Below are 14,821 nucleotides of genomic sequence, written 5' to 3' on the forward strand. Positions count from 1 at the left end.
TAATACAATTGTTTCAATATACCAAAAAGGATATCGCAGTAAATATTTTAGCATTCACCAATCATTTAATATTTTTGTGGTTTTCAGCTATTAAATACACGGTCATATTATTGTTAATAGTTATTAAAAGATTCCATAAATGCATTATTTAGTAAGAAGTTAAAGGTTTATCACTCAAACATTATGTTTCTTTTACATGTGTATGTGATGATTTTGAATAAGAGTGTCACTTTAACTAAATGTTCATATCCAAATGGAACAAGCAAGATCATCTGTTTTCGAAAGATAAAAATTTGGTTAACATATTATTAAACAACACCAATTTGTATGTTTATGCTACTGTTTATTAAGTATCAAAATATATAAATTCAACACAACATACTACGTAATTTAGAATGCATTGTTCCTGAACTAAACACCAAATACTTTTATACAGGTATGCATCACAAAAACATTTGATCATTATGAAAAAATCGCCATGTATTCCATGTCCGATCATTTTATAACAAATGTAAACAACATACACAGACACGTGATGAACAGTTCAGCTGCACTTGTTTTATCAAAAAAAAAATAAACATATGAAATATTTCACATTTAAAAATTAACAGATATTTGAGTTATAACACATGATTTTTTCTTATTACTTTGGTTATGCACATTTTGTAAAACTATTCTTTAAGTCCATGCGGAATTTTAATTTTGAGCTAATGCGTTAGTCAGTAAATGTCTCTTACAATTTTAAAAATATTTATTCATTCTTTCATGCTTTACGATGAAATATGGGGTTTTAACAGTGAAATAACAACAGTGAAAATATCAATTTGATATTTTCACTGCAAAATAAGGAGTGAAAATATCAACTTTCAGAACTACTTTTAAATTCCTTTGTTGTTACATGTACTTGCCTTGATCAAAACAGAACACTGGACTTCAGTAAATTATGCCAAAAATGTTAAAAAAATAAAGAAATGTTTTATAAATTTAAATAAATATATAATTGGAAATTAACAACTTACCGTTTATTACCGGTTATCCCGTTTATCAAACATTTTATGATCTTTGAAGCTGAATGTTCGAACATTTGCTTTCATACCTAATACCTACAGTCAAAAACAACTGTTCGAACATAACTAAAATTTTATATCATCGTTCAAATGTATTTTGAACTGTTAACCGTTGTAGTACGTAAATGAGCTTCCTGGAGAATTCACACAACAATTTACAGATAGATCCGATATTTTATACCCCACCCACACCTCAAAATGTGTCAACAGACTAGCGTGGCATTTACTCTTTATCTGGAAAACAAACATTTTAAAGCGAAACAGACTGGTCTCTGACAGTAAGATGACTGAATATTAACTTACTATAATAACACGCGTACAAGCTGTCTTAAACTAAGAAGAATGGTTAAAATCCAATGAGTATCCACATTTGTTTTGCTAACACATTTGACCTTCCAAATTTTCATTCTTTAAATAGCGGCGTAGTAAATTGGTTATGTATTCATGCCCATCTTAAAATAAAAAGTGTTTTCATTATTTTTGGAACATATGTGCACAAATAATACTTCATTGTTTACTGTTCATAAAGCTTTGCAATAAAAAATAAGCGTATATTTAGATATAAGAATGAATAGCAGAGAACTATTTCTCAGCAAACCGAAATTAGAAAAGTTGACAGCTATAATTATGCTCGAGGGGCGCCCCACGGGTAGCGTCGTAAAGCCCATCCTTTTCAAAAAAGGGGGTAATTCAGAAATAAATTAAAAACAAATAAAACTCCGGAAATAAGCATAAAAGAAACAGAAACAAAGTAAACAAACAAACGTATTTAATTTCACTCGTGATCATAAAAAACTACATTTTCACTCATGGCTTCGCCACGAGTGAAAATATGTTTTTCTATGACACTCGTGAAATAAAATACGATCTTACACTGAAATAAACAAATATCCTCTATGTACCTAAAGAATATACATAACGTCCACGCTAGACGCGGCTTCATCAAATATACATCTGGCGCCATAAGTGTACTGAATATGGAATATTATGGCTCTCTTCTGTTATCCCTTTCGCTTATCAAAGTATTAGGCCGAATGACAACAAAGCTGAACCGCTGTCACCTGGGCTTAACCAACAAAGCAACGCGTGATTTTTTGACACTAAGTTTCTCACAAGATTTGTGTGAAAGCTGGTCAATATAACTTGTTGGCATCGCGTGTTTGGACGCAATATAACCAGAATGATTGTTTAACTAATAATCTTTGTTTAACATTGGCATATTTTATTTTTATTTTTATCTAAATATGGCATGTACGTACAATTCAACATTACACGTCATAAAGTGTATGTGGGATCCCTTTAGTTATTCCAATGCATGGATATAGTGCATGAGTCAGGTGTCTTTTATGATATGTTTATCAAAATGTATAGATGCTGTTGTTAATAATATGATACAAACATACTAGTTCATAGTTTAATTGATTGATTTATTTATGATATGTTTATCAAACATCATATGTAAAGTTGCTATTTATTTGTTACAATTATACTTTTATATAGTTTACTTGTTCGCTTTTGGTATTTGTATTCGTAAGCCACTGTATTCGATGACTTTGATCACGGGTCATGTTGGCCGATTTCAAATATATATTGTGTGTTATATTTCCTCGAATAAACTTACTTCTTCTTCTATGCCGTCATTTGTCCTGATAGTCCGTGTTTGTATTTTGATATTATTACAGTAGTTGCATAACTGAGAGAATGAATATTTTTATACTTAATTTGCTGTTGTTAATATTAAATAAATATTTGTAATTGGGATTAATGTCATATAATAACACATAAGTAGTGATAACTAGGCATTGGTTCCGTTGGAAAGAAGTAATTATACTTGTGCAAAGGTTTTACAGGTTATCCTTTAATTCATGGATTCCTTTCTGTGATATGATTGTTTATTCTAAGACGAACGCAATTGTAATCTGTGATAGTTGTTTTAAGACTTCATAGTCATGTACAATTGTGCGATAGGAGTTTAGAAAATCCTCGTGTTTAAACAATGATAGGGCAAAAAAATAACGGTTTGGTTAGGATTATATCCTTTTCAAAAACAAGTGGGCTAGGTAGGGTTTTATTTGTTTTATTAGGTTTTAGATAAGAACTTTCTTTTCATCGTTGAGAATGGTGTGAAAGTATATATATATATATTTTTAACAACTGACTATAGAAACGGTAGGGTTGGCGCCTATGCTGTAGGTAGGGTCGGGTTACCCGAACCAAATGTATTTTTTAGGCGTAGCGTTAAATAATGGTATCACAGTTGTGCTGTTTTTCATTATGTCGGCAGACTATGAAATAACACAGATAAATGGAAGCATTATCATTAAGACAACATATTATGCTGTAATTATGCTCTACAGACAAAATGTTTAACATTATTATCACAATACTTAGCCTGACAAAATAGACAATGTTGACGAACATATTTGCGGAGATTGCAAAATGTACATACAACGACATAGGAAGGCAAATACACTCGATAGCCCTGACATATTTGTGTCAATTAACTAATTTGACATTTTACATTTCAATTTTAAGAAACAAACTATAATAACTCAATTTTTATCGCACAAGTCAATAGTTCTCCTTATTTTATTCAACTCAAAAGGCTTTGTAATATCACTTTTTTTCAAAAAACAATTTTCTTTTTGTATTACTGATAGGACAACGAACGTTTTGTTTTCCTCAAACAGACATACAAATTGGTTTCTAAGGAATTAATAAGTATATATTTATTGTTTTAAGGTTTTGGAAATCGGCCAAAAATCGAGCCTGTTAATATGAATGAATTATAATGTATCCGTATAAAGATTTATTGCATTATTTTCATCTTAACTTGTCGTTATAATGATTTTTATACGCTTAGTTTTGATATAAAGCACGAGTTGTCAATACCAAGAACTTTATATCAAAATTCGGATGACCGCGATATTTTCCCATACTATGAAGAAATGAAAGCGCTGATTTAGTAGTCTCGGTGTTTGAGACTGTTGATTGAAAGCAGAATAAACATCACGAGATAAAGTTAATAGTCTCGCTGTATGATACTGTTCATTGAAAGCAGAATATACATCACGAGATAAAGTTAATAGTCTCGCTGTAGGATACTGTTCACTGAAAGCAAAATATACATCACGAGATAAAGTTAATAGTCTCGCTGTATGATACTGTTCACTGAAAGCAAAATATACATCACGAGATAAAGTTAATACTCTCGCTGTATGATACTGTTCACTGAAAGCAGAATATACATCACGAGATAAAGATAATAGTCTCGCTGTATGATACTGCTCACTGAAAGTAAAATATACATCACGAGATAAAGTTAATAGTCTCGCTGTATGATACTGTTCACTGAAAGCAGAATATACATCACGAGATAAAGATAATAGTCTCGCTGTATGATACTGTTCACTGAAAGCAGAATATACATCACGAGATAAAGTTAATAGTCTCACTAAATGAGACTGTGTCCATTGACATCAATGATAAGTGAGACAGTGTCAACAACCCTTTGTACTGGCTGAAGCGGTACTCATATTCTATTATATTCATGACCAGGAATCCCTAAGCCATTATTCATAAAGTTATGGCAACTATTACACAGTTATCTTGCATGAGACCTTTGAATTATAGGAGGAGGATTACACGCGTCCGCTGGGCATTCCCCTGTTTACGTCATTGCATTTACTCCCATTAGTATACTACATGTATATTGTTCACTGATAGCTATAGCACTACTATGCGTGTCATCTTGATTCTGAGGACAGAAATTCAACGTTAGAGCTATTATGTACTTTTGAAAATATAACATGGTTTATCAGTGAGCTTGTCAGTGTTTCCATTTATGGAAAGACTAACCTTTCCTTGAAAACAAAAACAACGAAATTGTTAATTAATTTACTGTGAGTGCACAGCACGTCACCAAGGAAATTTCTGATTTAATAGTTTGAAAGCCCCTGACCGTCAACGACCGCTATAGGTACATCTAGTCATTAAGTAAACTTAAAGGAACATTGGCGAATTCACTGACCAAATATCTACATTTGCTTCCATTAACAACTATGTGGACTTCTTGTCGCTCGTGTTTTTGTCTAGCGACTTTTACTTCCCGATTTGGATGTATCAGTTCTGTTGGTTTTTATTTGACTACGGTAAAAGGAACACACTGGCAATTATCAGAACCGCCCGTAGATATTTGTTTTTAATGTAAAGATATTATTCTGTTATCTTAAAACTCATACTTAAACAAAGAGATGGCTCTCTTACCACCTTTTATCCCCAAGTAATAAAAAATAGTTCATAAAAATTCCAAAACGTTGGGCTATTACTTTAAACGATGAAGCAAACCGGTACTGGATAAAGAGACACGGTGTCCACACAATATTTATTGAACAGTTTATCAAAATTCTTTTTTTAAAGTGATGAACACCCGTTTCGAAGACGGTACTTTTTACAAACTATCAACACCCAAACTACCATTAAGACAGCGGTGAATCAAATATAAACTACAGTTGTCTTTGTGTTGGTGCAATGGTTATGTTCGCCGTTATTCATGTGCAAACTTTCAATTATCTAAGTGAAATTGTGGCAGTCGTTTAAATCTACTGCTTTCAAAATAATGAAATCAGAAATCACCCGACGACCCCATCTATCAAAGCATAAACAAAGAACGTGAAAAGTTTAAAGTACAAATTTAATCCGAATGAAACTTGTAACGTTAGAGTTGAAATGACTCCGATGGTCACAAACAATGCACCATATCTGCTAATGACTTGTCAGCAATGACATTTGACACTAGTCAGACGAAAAATGGGTAATAATCTTTACTCCATTACTGTTAATTTCTGTCATGGGAATATTCTATCTAGTGTTTAGCTGGCGTGTTTCAAACGAATTTTCATTAGCCATGGTGACTTGAAGAATTGAGTGATTTCTTTGAGGTACAAATATTTTTTTGAGTTACGTAAATTAACTGATTATAACCAAGATTCCATAGATAACATCGTATCATGAGCATTAAGTGTTTTAATTATCAAACATATGGACCAAGAAGAATCCCTACTGGGAGACTTTAGTTGCATTAGAGAAATCTAGATTATTGCAGAAAAAATAAAATTAGTTGACAACAAATAACAACGTACCAGCCAGGATTTACATGCTGCATATTATGGTGAAGAATAATGTTCAAATAAATCTACATGTATGTTTACATATTGTTTGCTATTTTATAGAACAAAATTATTTGGGTTAAAAACGTGACATATGCTATATTGCAAAGTTGTTGACATATCTTTTCCAACATCTCATACATAATTCGATTTAATGAAGTGAAGTCATTAAAACTGGTGTTTGCAATGAGATGTAATGGTATTAGTTTTTTTGACTCAGATAGAATAGAAAAGTTGGAGCATTGTTAAAGAAGAATTAAATTAAGTGTTGTTCACCTTATTAACTTTATTGAAGACCAACTCAATAAAATGAGTCTAGCTACCCTTCAACATTTCAAGCTTGTATGTATCGAAGGGGAAACACTAACCAGGCTTCATGTTTGTTTAAAGTCGAATCACAACTAAGTATAAACTAAACCAGCACTCATGTAAATAACATATGTATGTATATTACATAAAGCGATCCAAGTCTCAGTGTCGAAAGAACCTGGAGCTGCTTTCACGGACAAATCTTACATTAGTTTGTGGCTTAAGTTATGACTTCAGCATATCATTGTACATGACTTAAGCTGTTGCCTAATCTGTTTCACAAACGTAAATAAACAAGATCGTTCTTATAACAAAATACTTTCTAACGCAAAAACTGGACAAACAACAATACCTGTGGTCATATTGATTCGAAGGTTGGGGTACGGGCTGGTGCCTTTTAAATGTCTAAAGAATATTAGTCGTACCTTCAATAATATAAATAAAAAATGCAACATGGCGACTTTTTAATGTCCTGTATTCTGTGTTCATTTTAATACTGAAGTTTATTTCACACAAATTTGTTGCAAAACACGAAAATATGACACAAGGATAATTTCAGTTTACGACTCAGATCCGTGTATGAATGTTTTGAATGTTTTGCCCCCAAATGTAATGGTACATGCATTCATTCTGAAAAAAATATCGCATGGCATTGAATCTGGATTAGTGTAAGGGTTTGGTGTTAGGGTTTACCAGGGCATTGACCTTTTTATATTAATAGGATTTTAAGCGGAATGAACATGCTGCATCTACTTGGTCACCATTTTCTGTTTAACAGTTTTGCTGCTTTTGGCATATCATTACGGCGGTTCTGGATCACTGTATTTAATATGTTTTGGCCTATCTAATTTCCTTATTAGCAATTTATTTTGTAAAAATCGTGTTGGAGGTCGTGAAAATCTAGAAAGCAGAGTAACTTGGCGTGCAAATTTGTCAATATACTAAATAATACATTGGACATTTATTTGGTGGTTCTCTCGAGTGATATGTAAAACATAATGCAATTTAAGCAACAACTAATTTAAAGACGAACGTGTGAATGTTGTATTATTTGGTCTAAACTTGCATTAAATATTGCAACAGCGTAACACTTGATTTCCCATGGGGTCCTGAATGTCTGATGACAGCAGAAAACGGACATAGGGTGTTAAAATGTGCGCGGTAAAATCAATAAAGGGAGCATATAAATAAGTACGTTATGAATAACTTGGTGCTTACAAGACAAGGCTTAAGAAGTGCTACAGCATTATGCTGAGGAGGTGTTTTGCTGTATAAAGGGATCTTTTACAATACTTTTTCGTCCAAATAGGTAGCCATATCCTTTGAATGAGTATACTAGAATCATACATTCAAACAATTAATTATTTATTCTTAAATGCAATAAAACAAACAAATAAAATAATTGATTAAGGAGTTTGCCTCGACTTATTTGTATTGTTTTTATATTTTTACATAAAAATAAAGTAACAAAAAAAACAACAACAACCTGAGAACGAAATATTATTAAAAAAATCAGTAATGAAGTAGAGTACATATATAATATAGTTTACGGCACTGTAAACGCACCATAGATCTGCCGTATTCAACTCCGCTAATGTCACATCATAGTATTAGTGCACGATGTTAGATTGACATTATGAAAAGAAATGCGCCATTAAAATAGGCTATGAGGTTCATGAGGTATCTCCAAAATGATTTTAGCCACCAACGGTATTGGCATTGCATTTTGTTCTGGAAGGACATAATCGACTCCTGTAGCAACGAATAGCTTGGTTTTATCGGGTCTAATCAAATACAACTGTATACATACTAGTTGCATGGTTGTATGTTTACAAACGTCGATTAACACATATATTCGCATTCATAAAGTCAAGTCATCAGATTGCTATGCAGTCATTGATATATGCTACATTGTTAAGGAATAGCAAGAGTTCTAGATGAGAATCATATCAATGAACGGATTTAAGCGGCAGGCGACCGTTTAAATCTGTCTAGAAGGCTTTGGATTTCATAAGAGTATGGACACAATTGTTAATAATTATGCCACTGATGTATCTGTTCCACCTCGACCACAAGAGGTGGTTTGCCTCCAATAGTCACATGCATGTATACATGTATTTGCGTGGATTTTAATCAAGTCTTCCATTGTTGAACGCAAAGCATCAAAGGGCGCCGTAAGGAAGTTGTTTAAACGTGCTCCTAGATTCAGTACATGCGTTTATTCCATTTTTTTAACACAAGGCATTGAATCCAAGGATCAGTGTTAGGGTTAATTTAGGCATATTCCTACGACGGATCTGTGACACTGAATTAGATATGTTATGGCTAATTTTATTTTACTTTGTAAACATCGTGATGAAGGTTGTGAAAATCTAGAAAGAAGATTAAAATGGCGTACAAATTTGTCAATTAACTAAAGAATGCATTGGATATATATTTGGTGGCCCTCATCCAGAAAACGTCAACGGCTTATGTGTAAACTAAACAATTTTAGAGGCAAAGAAATTTAAGACGAACGTGTGAGTGGTGCATTATTTGGCCAGAAGCTGCATTAAATATTGCAACAGCGTGACACGTGATTTCCCATAGGGTACTCCATATTGTCCAATATCAGGAGAAAAGGGACAGAAAATGTTACAATAAATAAATGCAATAAACCGGACATATGAATAAGTAAGAAGGCTTGGGTTTGCATATGAGTATGGACACAAATATTAACAAATTAAAGAACCAATGATGACAATTTACAACAAGATAGGCATATTTATTTTCGAACATAAGCCGCGCCTGGCAGACCAAAATTTTGGGGCAAGTTGTTAAAACATTGATTTGTTCATTTCTCCCGAAATGTACGAATAAACAAAAAAAAACAGCGCATATTATAAAATATATTGTAAGGAAAACAGTGTTTAAAACCCCAACATCAATAAATGAATAAAGCTTGACCTGGATCAAAAACCGATTTCTCGATTCATTAGGAGCGCTCAACTTCATTGACGGCTTAAATAACAGCAAACACTCGACAACACTGAATATAAAATCATAAGACTGACAATATATAACATTACTGCATAATCCATAGATACATGCAGACATAAATCTCAATTTAAAGGCATTATAGTATGATTTAAAATCGTCCATGATTTTACTCTTTTTGAAACCGTTTTTTTGTCATAAAGGTGTTGATAAAAATATTTTGTCAATATATCAAAAACATGATAATTCTTAAGTAAAAAAGTACTGGAGTATTTTTTAAAGCAATGAGTTGTACTCAAGTACATGTTTTCTTTGGAATAATGACCAAATTCTTAATCATCATATATTTTCAGAGAATGCGCTTTAAAAAAAGTGTAACACATATATGATTTTGAATAACAGTTCCTGTTTTGTGGTAAAATGAATTGACATTAAGATCTGACTCAAGGATTTTGTCATATTGGGGCCTGGTAATCTTATAACCCACAATGATGCCCAACCATGGATCACATGTAGCATGAGTGTGTTTTATGTCGTTATCTGATAGTTATTTCGTTTCCATTATGTTATTTTAAGCTGATGTTTTTACAACTATACGAAAATAGTTTAATTATAACTTCTGATCGATTGAAATGGTTAAATCAGTCATATTTTATCTCAATAATGTCTGAATACCATGTTATTTATATACCAAAAAATAAACGTTCGTTTATGGTCTAGTTGAAACTTTTGTTAATTGCACTCTGTAGTGTAAAAGTGCTGTTGGATTTTCTATTCCTATCACACAATTGCATTCCAATTTATACCCTTAACTGATCAAATGTACGTGTAGCGGAAAATACGTGCTTTGTTAAGGTCAAAGCATTATTTCTCGTCTAATAAGACCTTATTGAAGAGATCAAGCGAATTACGGAATCTGTGCTACTCTGGCGAAACCAGTGCTGCAAGTCGTGACATCCAGACAGAATAATGAAAAAGGCAATCTTTTCTTCTATATAAACTGACCGTAAGCGATATATCTGACCGTTCTGTCAAACTTTCGTCGTCATTATTAAAGTGCAATTGATCGATTACACCCAGATTTTTTAACCTTCTTCAAACAACCTCTTTGTTAGAAGTATCATTATTTCTTCAACGTAAAATATATTTTCAATATACTAAATTGCATATTTCGTCTCCCAGTCGATCCATTTAGTATGTTTTATGGTTTAATATTGAGCCTGCCATGTGTTTATCTAAAGATACTTCAGTCCTTTAATGTTAAGCGTACCATACGAACATGAAGAGGAACTATATCAGCGTGATTTTGTCTACCGTTTTAATCCTGGATATATAATTTGTAGTTATATTGGCAGGTCTTGTACCTTAGCTTAATAAAAATAGGTTTAAAGAGAAGTGCAGTTTTCTTGCAGTTTATGCGGTAAATGTGCAATACAGATAAGCTGGCACTATTGCAAACCAAGGCTATGTGTCTTCGACCACAGCGATCAACAAGTGTATATAAGTCACCAAGGCACAAGGCTCCTTCAGGAAATATCAGGAAATTTCTAGTCCATAGTTACGATATATTCAACGTTTAGAAGTTCATAAACTCCCTTTGTATGTTTTGACATAAAGTTGTAAGATAATTTCTAAAAGGTTTTGTCACTTTTAAAGGACGCAATTCCATGAAAACGGTTTACGTAAAAGACATTTTCTGACACGTGTCATAAAAATAAGGCAATTTGAGAGGCAATTTTTAAGAAACAATAATTTGCACCACATGATGTTACAAGGATTGTCCATAAACTCTTGTTATTGCGTGGAATAACTAAATTACACCACTACGCATCGTATGAATCGTTAAAATCATGATCAGATTGTGTATCTGTAGTTTGCAATTTTGAGTTTTACCGGATGTTTATTGCAATATTAATATTGCGAGGACACATTTAGTCCCTATATTCAATTGCCGTATGATGGATTGTTGTAAGACCAAATGAAATAACATGAACAAAAAAGAACATAATCTTTATTCACCAGAATATTTTATACCAAATTTGCCGAATATCACACACAATAGGGACAAGTACAACACGTGTACATGATCACACATGGATATTCAGTTTCATACATAACAGACAACATACAACATACCAATTACAACATTTGTAATCTGACTGACACAAATGGTTAAGTTGCACGTTTGAACAATATGACACTAACGTTAAGCACTTGTATAATATTTTTAACTTTTCAAGTTTTAATAAAAAAAATTCTACATAATGATATGCATAATTTCGCTGCATTCATTCAGGTAAGAGGTATTTGAATAAAATACATTCTAAATGAGTAGGTCTGTATAATTTGACTTAACCTATGCACAGAAACATGAAAATGATGGAAAGATGTACATAATTTAAGATGGAAATTGCTATTGTAATATTAAACAAAATAGCAGCAATTTTAAATAACAAACTTATAATTTACAAACTAAGGATCACATGTATATTTTCACAAACATGGTATATAATTAATGTATATAAAATAAATTTTCAATAAGGTATGTATTTTATTGTTTTATTTGCCTAACATTATTTTTCTAGACTAAAACCAGGTTTTCAACTATATAATTGTACATATTTAAACATTTAAGAATGTGCTTATAAAAGGGACTCGCTCATGTTTTTGACCAAATTTAGTTTTCCCGGCAATGCATCTGAAAACACTTATTTTATCATTTTTTTGTTAAATCCATGAAATAAAATAAAAGTATAACAATTATTTGAGTTTAAGTGGGATGCGAACACATGCCAGTAAGGTGATGAAAATATTAGAAATTAGACGCCTCACCAATTAGGACATACGGACTAATACACCAAAAGATGGATATTTTGACATTTTTTAGAATACTTTTGATACATTCACATGATAATGTCAATCAACCAATTACGAAACATTGAAAGTTAATAACACAATTGAAAGTTTGTCTTCAAAGACGATATTTGAAAAAAAATCAACATTTGCTGAAGGGTTCCAGCTACCAGTATCTTAGTTTAAACACTCTTAAGAAATGCCTCCCTTGTTTCGTAATAAAAGGGAATTTTACCATTCATCGTCAATCCACTGTAAGTCTATAAGTATTAACCATTCTTTAAAATAATCTTAGATATATAAGAATCCATATCAGGGGCTGATAAATCACTTTAGTATTAGAAGATTGGTTATTATCAAGTGTATTTTGACATGATTAAATTGTGCATGGTATTGTTTAAGCTACAACCCCACACGTTTTTAGCTAGAACGCTGCTACGACTGCTCTCATTATATGTTGCAAATATTCCATGTATTGTTACATGTCTGAAAAAAAGGGCAGGGTAGTTGATTTTTTTAAGAATGTTATAATGATGAAGTCTCTATGTGGTCCTTTCTGGAATTTCAAATCAATTATTGGCAACATTGAATTAGGAAGTCGTTTTCTTCAAATGCTTTCTAAATAATTGAACCAGAATTAATTTGACGATCACGTTTAAGGAACCGTGAGCACGAAAACTTATTTTTTTGTTTATGTTTTTTTATTAAACGTCTCCGAGATTTAAAATTCCGAGATGTTCATACCACCTATGATTTTCTTTTAAAGGTATAGTTCTCAAATCAAAATATATCTTCAAATGAACTATTTGTCAATGATCAAAAGTGACATATTTTAAACAGACACATAATTATAATGTTATAGGAGTTACTGTACAGTTTGTTTTCAGAAAATGGTTATAAAATCCTGTGTAACATATAACCTCTACTTTGTTTTCATTAGACTTATTTCTTCAATAAACATTCAGTGCCGTGTAAAAATCGTACTTTCGTCGGCATAAATAGTGTTATTCAACAATATATCTTGTTTATTTTGTGTAAATCTGTTATGGTTCGGATTTGATTTTCTACATAATAAAGGCATGCAAATAAAGTCAATACCTGTATAGAAAATAATAAAAATTCTGTCAATATCATTTGCTGAAGACGCATTTTCTACATGATTTTCAAGAATAAGGTGGAATATGTATTACTTAAGTATTGTTTGCAGATTGATGATTGGTGTGAAATACTAGGAACGTATGACTTATATATTATATTGCATTAATGATTTTGTACACTTAGGCCAAACAAATGTTTTGTTTGTTTAGGGTAACCTTCCCAAAATTTCTAGGTAGGGTAGGTAGGGATTTATTTTTATTTTTTTATTATTATTTTTTTCAAAATCTGTCGTTAGTTCAGAGTGTTTTCTTGCACATGGAAGTCTTTCCTACATTACTGTCATTGCCTGACTTTGTTTTATCATATAAACAATAATTCTGATTAAAATCTAAATTTATCCGCCCTTCGTAATTCTCTATTCGCTAACGAATATTTTTTTTGCTCAGAAACGGAATAAAATAGTTAGGGTCGGCGCATTTATTTTGGTAGGGTCGGGTTACCCGAAACGGACATATTTTTTTAGGCCTTATAAGATTTCGTCTGCAAGCTATGGATTGTTGCTGATTTAATCTTTGTTTGGAATGTATGCAAAATATACAAATAAACCTACAACTACAAGTCGTTTCGAACATATGCAACAACATTTAATGTAAGATGAATGTGTTTTCAGTGCGTTTAAGTGAAAATAATCAACTATTTGAAAAAACACGATATAAGTATAATCATACAAAGACATGACAAAGTTATAGATATTGCCAACTGAAAAGGGGACGTAATGTGTGTCTCAAAAGTCTTTTTTGCTAGTTAAGCGCTCTTTTCGTGCAGTGTTTGTGAATAATGTACTTATATGATTCAACTGCCTTTTGTAAAATATTGCCTTTGCTGTCAATTTATATTTGCAAATAGCGTTACTTTACTAAGTAAATTTTTAAACCGTCTGTAAGGTTTCCGTTGATATTAAACATTCTAGAACCCATGTTAGACAAAAGGTGATGACTGCAACTAGAATCTGATGTGATTCTGCACTAATAAGCATGCACTTTTCGCGATTGTTAGACATCAACATGTTTACCATCACTGACTGCATAACAATCTAAAAAACTAGACGTTATCTAAATAAGCGTGGTGTGAATCGAATTTTACAAACGAAGGAAGTCCACCATTATGAATATAAAGTCATTTGAAAATACAGCATATAATAAAACTGTGATTATATTGTTATAAATTTATTCGTATTGATTTAAATACACAAACGGTTTGAATATTTCAATTCGAAGTATTAAATGTAATCAAAACAACGACAATTGTTTTTGGTAGTATTTTTGTAATCTATCGTAAAATATGTTATTA

The sequence above is a fragment of the Mya arenaria genome, chromosome 4, assembly GCF_026914265.1.
Source record: "Mya arenaria isolate MELC-2E11 chromosome 4, ASM2691426v1".
NCBI lineage: Eukaryota > Metazoa > Mollusca > Bivalvia > Myida > Myidae > Mya > Mya arenaria.